This window comes from Hemiscyllium ocellatum, chromosome 11 (genome assembly GCF_020745735.1).
Source record: "Hemiscyllium ocellatum isolate sHemOce1 chromosome 11, sHemOce1.pat.X.cur, whole genome shotgun sequence".
Taxonomy (NCBI): Eukaryota; Metazoa; Chordata; class Chondrichthyes; order Orectolobiformes; family Hemiscylliidae; genus Hemiscyllium; species Hemiscyllium ocellatum.
Window position 1 is genome coordinate 54,589,380 of NC_083411.1, and position 15,196 is coordinate 54,604,575.

Sequence of the window (15,196 nt, forward strand, 5' to 3'; positions counted from 1 at the left end):
TTTACAGAATAATGACATTTACAGAATAATGAAATTACAGAATAATGAATGGTCTGAATAGAGTAAACCGGGGAGAAGATGTTTCCACTCGTAGGAGAGACTGGGACATGAGGGAACAGCCTCAAGCTGAAGGGACAACTCATCAGAACTGAGAATAAGAGGAATGTCCACAGCCAGAGGGTAGTGACTCTGTGGAACTCATTGATGCAGCAGGTTGTGGAGGCCAAGTCATTAAATACTCAAGACAGAGATAGATAGCTTCTTGGTGGTAAGGGGTGCAAGAGTTTATGGGGAGAACTCAAGAGAATGACTTTCAAAGACATATCAGCCATGACTGAATGGCAGAGCAGACTCAGTGGGATGAATGGCCGAATTCTGCTCCGATATCTTATGACCTTATGGCCTAAGACTGGCATGTGTGATTATCACCACTCACAATGATAATGGTGTCCTAAAGAATTAGTGAGAGGGCATATAAAGGTGAAGACAAGGAGCATCATTCTTGTAATCTAGACAAAGAACTATACCATAATTAACATTTCCTGTTTAATACAAAAAGCCTTTGAAATCTTTACTGTTGGACACTGAATGTTGAAGCAGCCAACATAATCGATTAAACAAAACCGATATTTCCCCAAAGGTGTGGTCAGCCAGGGCAGTCTCCCTGTTCTGTCCTGTGCTCACTGAAAGAAAATCCAATTTGGTTGAATGACCAGCCAAATGCATGTCAAGTACATTATTTTAAATCAATAATTCACAAACCAGACTCCCCTGTTCTTTCTTCTGTTTTCAGGTGTGGGGATTGCTATGATGCTTCTGATTACAATGTCCAACATTTCGTACAACTGCATCGTTGGCTACAGTCTATACTACCTGTTTGCTTCCTTCCAATCACCCCTACCATGGGCAGACTGCTTCAGTTGATGGGGAGCAGATGAAACATGCAGCAGGACCCCCAAAGGTGCAGTGTTAGCTTCTACTGGGGAAAGTGTACACACTGACTGTTCATTGTTCATTCTGTCAGTCTGAGTGAGGGAGAGAGATGAACAATAGTTTCAGTGACCATCCTCATTGTGGCCATACAGCAGAAAGACTCGGATAGAAAGCAGCAGCAGGAATCATGGCACTGAGTCACTGGAATAGCAGGACAGTCAGTCAGAAATAAATAGTGAAACATCAGAATTTAACAGTCTTTCACATGTCTCACATTTACTTTCACCTTGTCAATAAGTCTGTGTTGTGTTCTTTCTGACTGCGTTCATTGTTTGTATCTCTCTCCATCCCTGTATTGTGTCTCACACAGACTCCCTTCTCTGTCTATTACTGTGTTTTTTGCAGCTATCATTTTCTTAACTTATTCTCTTTCTCTGAGTTTTTCCAAATATCGATCATCTCACATATATTTCTTACACAGTCTGACTCTAAGACACACAGAGTTTTTGTTGCAATTATTTAAATGTCTCATCTCTTTAATTTCATCTCATCTTCCACAATAACACTATTTAACTCAGGATGTCTCATGTCACTATCAAAGGTTCATGTTGTGTGAATTGACAAGACTTAATGTGAAATCTTGATGTGAGTCAAGTTGAAATTTCTGAAACAGAGGACAAAATACTTCAGCTTTGCAAGAAAATCTACTTTTAAATAAACTGGGATTGTGGGTGTTCCCCTGACCATACTGTACAGACTGGGGCTGTGGGTGATCCTGGACATCAACTACAGTCTGCACAATATGGTGATAAATCACCCACAGTCCCAGTCTGTACAATACAGATAGGGGTCACCCACAGTCCCAGTCTGTACAATACTGTCAGGGATCACCCTCAGTCCCAGAGTGTACAATACAGTCAGGGATCACCCACAGTCCCAGTCTGTACAATACTGTCAGGGATCATCCACAGTGCCAGTCTGTACAATACAGTCAGGGATCACCCACAGTCCCAGTGTGTAGAATACAGTCAGGGATCACCCACAGTGCCAGTCTGTACAATACTGTCAGGGATCACCCACAGTCCCAGTCTGTACAATACAGCCAGGGATCACCCACAGTCCCAGTCTGTACAATACGGTCAGGGATCACCCACAGTCCCAGTCTGTACAATACAGCCAGGGATCACCCACAGTCCAAGTCTGTACAATACAGTCAGGGATACACCTACAGTCCCAGTCTGTACAATACAGCCAGGGATCACCCACAGTCCTAGTCTGTACAATACAGCCAGGGATCACCCACAGTCCAAGTCTGTACAATACAGTCAGGGATACACCTACAGTCCCAGTCTGTACAATACAGCCAGGGATCACCCACAGTCCCAGCCTGTATAATACAGTCAGGGATCACCCACAGTCCCAGCTTGTATAATACAGTCAGGGATACACCCACAGTCACGGCCTGTACAATACAGTCAGGGATCGCCCATAGTCCAGTCTGTACAATACGGTCAAGGATCACCCACAATACCAGCCTGGACAATAAAGTCAGGGATCACCCACAGTCCCAGTCTGTACAATACAGTCAGGGATCACTCACAGTCCCAGTCTGTACAATACAGTCAGGAATCACCCACAGTCCCAGAGTGTACAATACTGTCAGAGATCACCCACAGTGTCAGTCTGCACAATCAGGGATCACCCACAGTCCCAGAGTGTACAATACAGTCAGGGATCATCCACAGTGCCAGTCTGTACAATACAGTCAGGGATCACCCACAGTCCCAGAGTGTACAATACAGTCAGGGATACACCTACAGTCCCAGTCTGTACAATACTGTCAGAGATCACCCACAGTCCCAGAGTGTACAATACTGTCAGAGATCACCCACAGTCCCAGTCTGTACAATACTGTCAAGGATCATCCACAGTCCCAGTCTGTACAATACAGTCAGGGATACACCTACAGTCCCAGTCTGTACAATACAGCCAGGGATCACCCACAGTCCCAGCCTGTATAATACAGTCAGGGATCACCCACAGTCCCAGCTTGTATAATACAGTCAGGGATACACCCACAGTCACGGCCTGTACAATACAGTCAGGGATCGCCCATAGTCCAGTCTGTACAATACGGTCAAGGATCACCCACATACCAGCCTGGACAATAAAGTCAGGGATCACCCACAGTCCCAGTCTGTACAATACAGTCAGGGATCACTCACAGTCCCAGTCTGTACAATACAGTCAGGAATCACCCACAGTCCCAGAGTGTACAATACTGTCAGAGATCACCCACAGTGTCAGTCTGCACAATCAGGGATCACCCACAGTCCCAGAGTGTACAATACAGTCAGGGATCATCCACAGTGCCAGTCTGTACAATACAGTCAGGGATCACCCACAGTCCCAGAGTGTACAATACAGTCAGGGATACACCTACAGTCCCAGTCTGTACAATACTGTCAGAGATCACCCACAGTCCAGAGTGTACAATACTGTCAGAGATCACCCACAGTCCCAGTCTGTACAATACTGTCAAGGATCATCCACAGTCCCAGTCTGTACAATACAGTCAGGGATCACCCACAGTCCCAGAGTGTACAATGCAGTCAGGGATCATCCACAGTCCTGTATTTTTGCATTGAAGAGCTTCATATCTTTATTCCAAATAAAAACTCTCGAAATTTTAGGACATTTCCATTATTCAATATTCCAGAAGAATAGAACTCAGTTTTTCTCTGCCTCAGACGAAGTGATGGAAGCTGGTACAATTAAAACATTTAAAAGTTAGCTGGATGTGTATATGAATGTGAAGGGTTGAGATGGATACGGGCCAAATGTTGGCAAATTGGACTAGATTAATTTCGGATATGTTTTTTAGCATGGACAAGTTGGACTGAAAGGTCTGTTCCTGTGCTGTACATCTCTCTGACTCGATGACTCTTGATGTTATTTGTTCCATCTAGTATTTCAAAATCCGTGACGAAGTCATCTTTTTAGTTTTTAATTTATAAAGAATAGAATCATTGTCTGTCTAATACCATACAGTTAGGGACATCTATCAACACCCAGAAGACATGGATTTTCCATTATACACCCACAGAATTCAGTGATGGAAGTCCTTACCTCCATAGGCTAGGACTCATTCAAGGAGCGATCGATTTCCACATCTTCTACTTCAGAATTTGGAATGTTACATCTTGCCAAAAATAATTCAGATATGAAGAAGTTATTTTTGAGCTAAAATTACAATGTAATTTTTGAAAACAGTTGTTTCATCTTATCCTTGAGATTTATGTTATTTGAAATTTCATTTTTACATTGCTAGTTTCTGAAAGTGAATTGATAAGAGTACATTCAACAATGTGTTTCATCTGGGCTCAGAGTAATTATGGATGTCCATAAGTTCATAAGACCATTAGATATAGGAGCAGAATTAAGCCAATTGTCCCATCAGGTATGCTCCACTATTCGATCATCACTGATATGTTTCTCAAACCCATTCTTCTGCCTTCTCCCTGTAATGCTTGATCACCTTACCAATTAAGAGCTATTTTATCTCTGCCTTAAATTCACCCAATGACTTGGCCTCCACAGCCCTCTGCAGCAATGAGTTCCATAGATTCATCACTCTCTGGCTGAAGAAATTTCTCCTCACCTCATTTCAAAAGGGTTATCCCTCCACTCTGAGACTGTGCCCTAGGATCCTGGCCTCTCCTATGCATGGAAACAACTTCTCCACATCCACTATATCCAGGCCTGTCAGTATTCTTAAAATTTCACTGAGATACACCCTCAAGGAAAGACACAGAGTTCTCAACTGCTCATCATGTGATAAGCCCTTCATCCCCAGGATCATTCTTGTAAACCTCCTCTGAATCTCTTCCAATGCCAGCACATCCTTCCTTAGATACAGGGCACAAAACTGCTCACAATATTCCAAATGAGGCCTGACCAAAGCTTTACACAGACTCTGCAGTACATCCCTGTTCTTGAATTCTAGCTCTCTTGAAGTGAGTACTAACGTTGCATTTACCTTCATAACTGCCAATGAAACTTACATGTTAACTTTAAGGGAATCCTGAACCAAGACTCTCAAGACCATGTGTACTTCAGATTTCCCCATTTAGAAAATAGTCTATGTCTCTATTCTTCCTATCAAAATGCACATCCTCATACTTTTCCACATTGTATTCCATCTGCCACTTCTTTGCCCACTCTCCTAACCTCTGTAAGGCCTTCTAAAATCTCCTCACTTCCTCATCACCACGTGTCCCTTCACTTAGCTTGTCTCATCTGCAAACTTAGCAACAATGCTCTTAGCTCCTTCATCCAGATTGTTAATGTATAATGTGAAGGTCCCAACACTGATACCTGCAGAACTCCACTAGTCACTGGCTGCAATACCCAAAAAAGCCCCTTTATCACCACTCTCTATCTTCTGCAGCCAATCCTCTATCCATGCCAGTACTGTGCCCCAAATGTCATGTGCTCTTATCTTATTTAACAGCATCCTGCTTTAGTCACCAATCAGCTGAAAAGCTTTTAAAATTAAATGCATCACAAACTAAATAAAAATGCATTCTTTTTGGGTGTAACCAAAGCTAGAGAAGGAGATCTTCTTTATGGAAATCCTCCACCTCACTAAGAAAGCTTCAGTACAATCAATAATTAACAATCTGCTCTGAAAACCCTGCACATGGTTTCACAGCTGTGACACCCTGCCCCCAACGTCCTCTGGAAATGTGATATCACCCCCAGTTCTCTGCCGATATGAAACCTGTCCCCACCCTCCCATTCACTGTTACCATTGGACTCCATCCCCCTCCACCAATGTTGTTGCTACTGGAACCGACCAACAAGACTGCTCCCCTCCCCACAAAATTTCTCCTATCATCCTCAAGTTACTCTCAACACTGTGCTGTGAAAGTACTGTCAGATTGAAAATGTGGCTCCCCATTTCTGAGAGAGCCCTGAGTTGAATCTACCGCTCAGAACTGTGGAGCTCCATTCATTCATTTTGTAAAACAAGGAGTGGTGTAGCAAGGTATGTGAGACTCTCCTTCCCTGGATAATCCAGCCCATTATAATCCTTAAAGTCTTCTACAATAACTACTACTGAATACTTTTGAAGTAACTTTTTATACAGTATCATTTTAATTTGGTTTTCTAATTATGCAGACTTTTATCCAACAAGAGATTAAGCAGATTGAGCACCAGAGCAGGACTGTGCTGAGAGTGAGTGCACGGACTGTACCTCTGTGTTCTGATCTATGCATGACCTTACCCATGTAATCAAAAGGATTAACTAATTCAGTCAGAGTGAAACAGTGACCCTGGTTATATTGAAATGGAATGCAAAATTGATGTATAACATATTTTCCAGAGACTCTCTGCAATCTCACTCTGACTGATGGATATTTTGAAATCGTTAATATAACACAGCTGCAGGAAAACAATGGATCTTGTCCAAATGGATCAGAAATCTCCAATCCTCACCAGGGCCCGAGTGAGCAATACTGGGAGTAAGTACCTTGCTGCAGATAGCTGCACCAATAACCTACACAGCTGGGCCAGTAACTCCTCTTGGGTTGGTTAGTTTGTTTATATGTGTTTAATGAGAGAGAAGCTGTTTCATTTTGATTGAGGTATTATTTACATTGCACACTTGTTACAAAATGGCATCATGGGAAGGAAACTTTTATTATTTAATATTCCTCTGGTTTCTAAGCATTGTAACTTTGACAATATTTATAAAGCAAAACACTTTTCTTTGTTTTCTTGCTCTTCAAGGATAATATTCATGACCAGAATTCTTAAACATGAAATGGTTAGAATCATGTGTGACTGATGTTCATTTCTCTGCTTTTAATTGTAATAAGTTATTATTTTAACACACAGTCCTGGGACTGGATTTAGATTAACTGTCTGGAGGTAGATACCATGTGTAGGAAGATGAAGGAGCTGAATTCATTGGAAGACATAGTGACTAAACCAGATCGGTTTCACAGTGCATTGTGAAGCAGTCAGTAAACATTGTCAGAAACAGCTCTGCAGGGAATCTCCAAGTAAAAAATGAGGTCTGCAGATGCTGGAGATCACAGCAGAAAATGTGTTGCTGGTTAAAGCACAGCAGGTCAGGCAGCATCCTGTTCCATGGATGCTGCCTGACCTGCTGTGCTTTAACCAGCAACACATTTTCAGCTGCAGGGAATCTCATCAACTTGTTTGAACAAAGGTTTGCATTGAAAAATATCAATACACACGAGGAAAAAAATGTCATACAGAATATCAAACTTCAAATTTATTTCTGAGTGCAAGAATCAAAGCTTCTATAAATCAAAAATTAATTTAGATATTACACAACTCTGTTTGTTAAATACATTGATGCACTATGTCTAAAAACATCTGTGTGTAATGAAGAGTGTCCTTACTTACTACATGTTTTTGTTCTTATTTTCTGTAGTAAAGCAGTTTTACGCCGTTCCAGTTCAATGGATGAGACTGGGGAGGTAATCTGGTATTTAGCCCTCTGTCTGCTTCTTGCCTGGCTAATAGTTGGGGCAGCATTATCAAAAGGAATCAAATCTTCAGGAAAGGTAAATGATTGGTGATAAATAGAGTTAAAACTCGTGACAAAGTAACAGTAAAGCGAGAAACGATAAATAATTTGTGAAGTGTCTGGTTTATCTCCCAGGTGATGTTAACAGTGTCTCTATGGGAAATGGGAGATTCATAATTCATCAACACTTCAGGCCTGAGGGAGATCTGAAGAACGTTCTCCTGAGGGAAAGAACAGCAACTTCCCCAAACCCCTGCGATGTGTCCCTCATTCTAAGGGTTCACTCACTGACACTGGAATTCTGGGTGAATTTCCAATTGCTGTGGAAGGCTGAGGAAGGATCGGGGGTTGGGGGGGAGTGAGGGAGGGGGGTGTGGTGGCGGTGATGGGGAAGGATAGGATCAGGGTTTTACTTGAGTGAAATGAGATTTGTCTGGACATGAGGATGGGACTGAGACCTGAGGAACAATCATTAGGTGAAAACAATAAAATGCTGGTAATGCTCAACAGCTTGTGAAGCACCCGTCAAGACAAACCGAGCTAATCTTTCACTTCCATGGACTTTCATCTGACTGAGATAAATAAATAACAGTTTAAGAGGTTTCTTAAGACGATGGACATGGGGAATATGGTTCGGTGAGTAAAAGGAAGATTCTGTGATAGGTTGGAGGACAACAGAGGTTAACTAACAAAGCTCTGACCTTCATCCCCGTTGTATTGTTGGATAGGTTCCAAACCAAAGAGCATATGTAATTTTAAGGCTGTTAGAAGAATCACAGCATGTGACATTCCAGTGTAACGTGCCTTTAGTAGTTATTAATGTTGAAGGAATATGTTGTAACAGCTGTGTAGCAGTTACTGTGGGTGGAATCTGTTAGTGACATGAGCAGCCTGTGCTAAGGTGAGATTTAATGCAGAATCAGGTGAGAAATCTCATAAGGTCCAACTTGACGTCAGGAACAACTTGCTGTGTCTTTTATGTACCTACCCAGTGAGGAGGTGAGCTTCTTGTGTAAGAATTACCTTTAACTGATTCTTTTCATTGTGTAATTTCCGTTATTATGTCTGAAGACGTGTGTCCCCTTAAGAAGGGTTCGAGATCGGTCAAAGGAATCGACAAATGCGGTCTATTCAAAAAACAAGGGTCATTAGTTGATTCAGTTAAGGTACCTTGATGCAATTCTATCCAGCAACACAGAGATTGAAGCTTCTGTGTTCTGGGGAAAAGTTGCGCAATTACATTTGAAAATTACACATTATTTACGTGTTTTTAAAGAAATAGTACAGTCTTAATTACAAGAAAGGCCAATCACATATGATTTACAGCGAATTAATCTAATGATATTTTCTGGGAAAGGGCTCTTAACTACAAAAAAATGTCCAATCAATTGTAATATGGTGATATGATTGAAGACAGGCTAATCCAATGGTATTTCCTTTAAGAAGGATATCTAATTTACGTAAATTGTCATGCCATGTATTAGTTCAACGTTTGTTCAAATGGTCAATTAATGTAGCAGTGTTTATCTTATGAAAACTCTATTGTCCTCATCTTTCAACTGCAAGTTAATTCTGCAAATCAGCAGTATGTTCAGCAGTATGATTCACAGACCATTTTATAGTATTCTTTTAAATCGAGAAACCATTTTGTTGGAACAAAAATCTTCATATTTTGTTGCCTAAATTCAAATTTGAGATCCTCATGTCTATAGGTTTAGCAGTGTTTAAATAAGCACATTATAACAAGGTATCACAAAACAAAGTCTCAACATGCAAACCCTGTGAACTAGATGAAAACGCAATCCTTGCGTACATCTTCCATGTTACTATTCCTCTTCAGTTTGTCATCTGTTCCCTTCGATGCATTGATGAGAATCCATTTAATTTGCCATTTGGTTGGATAATATTGTCTTTATTCCAAGGTGAATGATGTATAAAAGTAGGCAAAACTTGCTACAAAGGTACAGCAGCTACTGTTTTGGTCTCCTTAGTTAGGGGGTATATTTGTATTGGAGAAAGTTCAGTGAACCTTTGTATTAATTCTTTTGAAAATATAAGTTTGAGCCTGTACTCACAGGAATTTAGGAGACCGAGAAATGATCTTCAAAGATTTCGAATGGTCTTAGAAAGCTTGACCTTCTCAGAGAATCTCGAACAGGGAGCACAGTTACAAAATAAGGTTCTACAAATGAGGTAGAGATGAAGTGGAATTTTTAATCTTTCAGATACTCTTCCTCCGAAAGCAGTAGAGGTCAGTTCATTGAATATATGCAAGGCAGAGTTTGACAAATTGTTGATGTACAAGAGAGTCAAAGGTTCTGGAGAGGGCAAGTATCAGGGTGATCAGGCAGAATCTTATTGCATGGTGGGGCCACATGGCCTTGGACTGCTTCAAGATTTTATTTTATTCTGCTGTACCAGTAATACAGGAAAATCTAACAAGGTGCTCTCCATGCTCAGGTGGTTTATTTCACTGCGACATTCCCTTACGTGGTTCTGACCATACTCCTGATCTGAGGGGTTACCCTGGAGGGAGCTTCTAAAGGAATTGAATTCTACATCGGAAGCCAGTCAGACTTCTCCAGACTGGCTGATGCTGAGGTAAATACAGCAATATGAATGATTGAGTCTCATTAGTATTTTTAGTTGAATTGATTCGTGCCTCAGCACATGTACTTTGTTAGCTTGTCATCATTGATTTAAACTGAAAATGTGTTGCTGGGAAAACGCAGCAGGTCAGGCAGCATCCAAGGAGCAGGAGAATCGACATTCCTGAAGAAGGGCTCATGCCCAAATCGTCAATTCTCCTGCTCGTTGGATGCTGCCTGACCTGCTGCACTTTTCCAGCAACACATTTTCAGCTCTGATCTGCAGCATCTGCAGTCCTCACTTTCATCATTGATTTAAAATCAGTGTATTGCTTTTGAGTCCTTAATTCAATTCTTGGAAATTTTTAACAAAGCTTGTGATGAATTCAAAGAGTCAGTTTAAGGTCTATATCATCCTGCCATTAACAGGAAAGAAGGTCAGGGCATCAGCTATGATGGACGAGAGGATCGAAATTGATGAGGAATTATGATAGGGATTGGGATGCAATAGAATTCTTCCTTCATGCCTCTTCCTTTCTGAAATCTTGGAAATGATTTAGGAGTTTCAGGTGAAATACCTCATTGACCTACAAAGCAAATACTGACCCACATTTTGCTGTATCAGGGCAATTAGAAAGAGCCACTCTTGATGAGCCTTGTCCTTATCCATTCTATGTCAATGATATTTGGTGCTGCAAGTATCTGGAAGTGGGAGATGGAAATGAAAGAATATTGTCTAAATCTGAAATCTACATTGGAGTGAACATTGGAAAGCAACTGATTATATCTTGAACCAGTCAGATTATCGTACTTGGAATATAACAATGCAAGTACTGAGACAGAAAAGGAAGTGTAAGTTTGAGTGGGTGACTTCCAAGCTGTGATTCCATTCTTCCAGTAGATAGTTTAAGTGCCAGAAATTGTGACTGGCAGTAAGTAAATGCTTGGCATGTCATTAAAAGGCTATTTCAATGTCATGTTTCTTGAAACAAATCTCCGAGGTGATTCAGTCAACAGCATAAGGACAGAAACATCATGGAGCCCAGTGAATGCAAATAGGCAGACTAGGCAATACCACATTTGTGAAGCTGACAGTGTCCTCATGCATACTGGATAATGATGGCTGGAATTTTGTATTCAGTCCAAAGATACAGCAGTCTTTGTGAATAGACAATGGTGAACACTATTTATTGCTTAATTTTTCTGACAGGAATTGGATTTTGATTTCCATTTAAATCATTTAACCATTGTTTACATAATCCTAGAAATTACAGTGTAATTTTACTGGTTCCTGTTGATATTAAGCTACTGTGATATTATTACAATATGAAAGTGATCATTATTTATGGTAAAAGGTGTTCTTTGTTGTTACTTTCACGAAAAGAATGGAATTAACTATGGTCAGTACAATACTGCAAGTGAGTCAGTCACTGAAAACCATGGCTGGTGAAAGAGTATACAGTCACGTCTTCGATAGTGCAATAGTCACGTTCCGTGTGACCCTGCGCTATGCAAGAATCACGCAATACAAGGAGCACTTACAGTGTTGCCGATGTAATCATGTTCTAGCCAACATACTTTTTGAATTTTTGCACTTTAGAAAAGCGTTCCCAATCGTCAATCACGGTACAGGTAATTTGTGTTAATGAAACGTTCATTATACCAGAAAGACCTGTGTCAGATATCCCAGAGGAAATTTAACTGTAAATAATCGACTGTAGTGATGACTGTTCTGTTTAAGAAGAGTTACTGTTGACCAGAGGGAGCTACTTTGCTCAGTTCACCATGGATTAACCACACGAGTTCTCATTATCTTCACATTAATGTCGTTTATCTGTTGTACATGTTTGTGTTTCATTTCCCTCCAGACATCTATTCTATTTTGTATTTACCAGGTCTGGAAAGATGCTGCGACTCAAATTTTCTTTTCTATCTCAGTGGGTTGGGGCACTTTAGTAGCATTGTCGTCTTACAACAAGTTCCACAATAACTGCTACAGAGATACCATCATTGTCTGTGTTGTTGATTGTGCTACAAGTGTGTTTGCTGGATTTGTCATCTTCTCCATCCTGGGACACATGGCTCACATACAAGATAAGCCCATTTCAGAGGTTGCCCAGTCAGGTAAACTAGAGCTGTTAAAATTGTCAAGGGTCAGACAGCTTTAATGTTCTCTCTGAAGTGATTCAACCCAACATTCCAGTGATTCCAGTGTCCAGACACAATAATCAATCCTCAGATCCAAACTGATAGCCAGGCTCTGAAGACACATTGCCATGATGTTTGGTTTATACTGGACAGGGATTGGAGCTGAATAATGCAATGGTATGCCCGGGGTTGAACCCTAGCTCTTAAAAGTGAGCTTTTGAAATAATCACAGAATAGTAAATTTCAAAAGCACTCAGTTAACATTATAATCCGCTGTAAGATTTGCTATTTACCTTAGAATTACATTTCATATGAGCCACATTTTATATTTAAGAAGTAAATTTTGAATGAATTCCATAATATTGTGCTTTTAGGTGAATCAGAGACAGTTTTTATTTATTGACGATTAGTTACTGATCATATTATGTGCTCAACTATTCAATTTGACAGTGGTACATTTTAAAAATGTTTAATATGAAGAGCAAGAAACATGGAAATGTTCTGTGCTAAGCCACTTGTATCGGTTGATGATGCTGTGATAAGTAATTAATGACCAGGTAAAGTTACAATAAAACACAGTTCACACATTCTGACTACTCCAATAGTCTGAGCACTGAGTGGTTTGACAGCCTGAACTGAGGCAGGTACATAGGAACAGGAGTAGGCCACTCAGTCTGAGTAGTTTGCCTCACTACTCCATGTAATAATGAAGGATCAAACATTTCAATGTTTTTTACTCATTCCATTCCCTGACCTTGTACACCACTGAGAATCAGAAATATAATAATCTCAATCTTAAATCTACTCAAATCTTGACCTCCACAGCCCTCTGTGCTGGACAATTCCAATGTTTCACAACACTCTGAATAAACTAATTTCTTGTCAGCTTGGCCCTCAGTGGCATCCCCCTTAGTTTTAAATTATGGCCGCTGGTTTTAGATTCTGCAGACAGAGGAAATATCTTACCTGCAGCTACTCTGTTGTTCTCTTTAACTACGTTGTAAGTTTCATTCTACGAAACTCTAGAGAGTAAGGCGCAGTTTTCCCAATCTTTCTTCATCGGACAGTTCTACCATTCCAGGAGCAAGTCTGCTGAACATTTGTTGCACTCCCTCTATGCAATGACATTTTTCCTGAGAAAAAAAATGACCAAACTGTGCACAGTTTCCAGGTGTGGCCTAACCAAGCTGCTATACAACTGAAACAAGACTTCACTATCCCTGTTCTCAAATCCTCTTGCAATAAAGGATGACATTCCATGAGGCTTCCTAATAGCTTGCTGCACACACATGTTAACCCTTAGTGACTTAGCACCAAGGAGACTGAGGTCTCTTTGTACAACTACACTTTACAATCCCCAACCATTTAAGAAGCACTCTAAATTATCCGTTCAATTATTTCTCCCCATTCTCTACGCTCCAACATTATTCCCTGCTTTAAAATGCCAGTTTCACCAATATATTAGAGAGATTCTTTTTTTGCTTAGATTGCAAATGTCACTCTGAACTCAGTGTTCACTGCTTCTAAATATTATAATTTCTGAATTGAAAGTGATTAGTATTACAAATATATAATAACTAATGTTTTTTATTGTAAACACATATCTGCACAACTTTGGTGACATGAATAGTTTTGCAAATGTTGGCTAATATTGGCAACTGTAATAAATTAAATGAAATGAATGTCAACAACAAGTTAATAGCAACATTCATTGTGTCATTTCAATTCTATTCACTGTTCAGGTTTCGGTTTGGTCTTCATTGCCTACCCAGAGGCCCTTGCACAGTTACCGTGGGCACCATTATGGTCTGTTTCATGTTTCTTCATGCTGCTCACTCTGGGAGTTGACACACAGTTTGCAGGTTTAGGTAAAAATGGCATTGCATCACTTTAAAAAAATCATTTCTTTTGAAGAAATTATGACAGTGTTGGGCAAAAAAGTGCTGTTGGTGATGTTAGTGGACAAACGCACAACATTTCTTTGTAGCAATTGTTCCCTCATTGTCTGAAAGAAGAATGCAGCTATTTGTCTTAAATGATTAGCACCTGCATCAGAATAAAAATTGGGGAAAAGTTGCATCGGCATCCAAATGATTTCACAATACAATTTGCACTAACAGCGATGGTGAGGGGAGGCATCATAGAAGATCAAAATGTGAGTTGGAGGAAATGAGAGAGATGAGGGTCAGTGTTATTAGTAAGTAAGAACGGAGAGTGTATGAGCAAATATTAAAAGAGAAAGACAAACCAGTAGAACTTATTAGCGAAAGCATGCAGCATTCAGAGTTAAGTTGATGAGCTGACAACACAAATAGAGACCAGTCACATCACCTGGTGAAGATTATTGAAATGTGGTTGCAGGAAGATCAGTACTGGGAGTGAAATGTCCTAGGGTAATGAGTATTCCAAAGGGATAGGCAAGTAGGAATAGGAGGTGGAGCTGTTTTATTGGTTAAGGGAGATATCAAGGTGCATTAAGAAAAGATATTGGCACTACGAACCAAGATGTTGAATCAATCTGAGTGGAAATAAAAGGCAAGGGAAGAAACCCCTTGGTAGGAATAATTTACAGATTCTCAAACAGTACTTCCAAAGTAGGGCTTAGTATAAATGAGGCAGTAATGAGGGCTTATGAGCCAGCCACAACAGAAATTATGGGTGATTTGTACATAGATATTGATTGGATTCATCAACTTGGCAAGGGTAGTATTGAAGGAAGATTCATAGAGTGTCTGAGGGATTCTTTCTGATGGCAACGTGTCATGGAACCAACTGGCTACTTCACATTTGGTATTGTGTAATGAGGAAGGATTGGTAAATGACCATGTAGTTAAGGATCATCTTGGAAGGTGTGATCACAACATTCTATAGTTTCAAATTCAGATGGCAAGACTGAAGACAGAGTCATATACAGGAGTTTTAATGTTGGCCAAAAGTCATTATACAGGCCTGAGAAAGCAGT